We start from the raw sequence: 674 nt of genomic DNA, 5'->3' as shown, positions 1-674 counted from the left end.
GCGTGCTGCTGATCAGACGATGAATAAAGTGTCCTGATGTTTTGCTGTGCTCGAGTCTTCTTTTCTTCTCTGCTGCTTCCTGCTGAGCTTCGCCCTCAGCCACATCATTAGATTCAGGCTCAGGTGGGTACAGGTGTGCCTGGTCTCAGTCCCTGTGGATTGAGACCAGGCACACCTGTACCCCACTCCAACCTTCTTCATCATGCAAATGAAGTGCAGGCTTCATCAGAGCGCGCCCTGAAAACTCAGCGGCGAAAACAAGGCGGGGTGTCCACAGTGGGCCTGATCCCAGGATCCTCTCTATCCAGCCAGGTGACAAAGACTGTGTGACGCCTTATTAAGTGTAGTAGCAACGCACTCTGGAAGCTAACAGCTCAAACCTAAAGCGGAGGAATCCACTGCCATCTGTTTCTAAGAGCGACGCCGTCACGACACACACATGATCTAAAACACAGTCTAGACGTCACAGCCGAGGAAAAAGGCCCGAGCGCTGAACTCGAGGAGGAATCAAGCTAAATGTCATCACAGCGCACCTGAAAGTAACCATGGCAACAGCCACAATGACATCGATGTATTGTGGTGAGAACTGTCCACTGTTGCTGAGGTCATGATGTTAGTGTTTTTATGCTGCGGCACGAAGACGAACAGCTGGCTTCATGAAATCAGTGATGCAG

Source organism: Simochromis diagramma, unplaced genomic scaffold (genome assembly GCF_900408965.1).
Source record: "Simochromis diagramma unplaced genomic scaffold, fSimDia1.1 OVJJ01000367.1, whole genome shotgun sequence".
Classification (NCBI taxonomy): Eukaryota; Metazoa; Chordata; class Actinopteri; order Cichliformes; family Cichlidae; genus Simochromis; species Simochromis diagramma.
The sequence above is the reverse complement of the archived record's forward strand: the minus strand, read 5'-3'. Positions refer to the sequence as shown.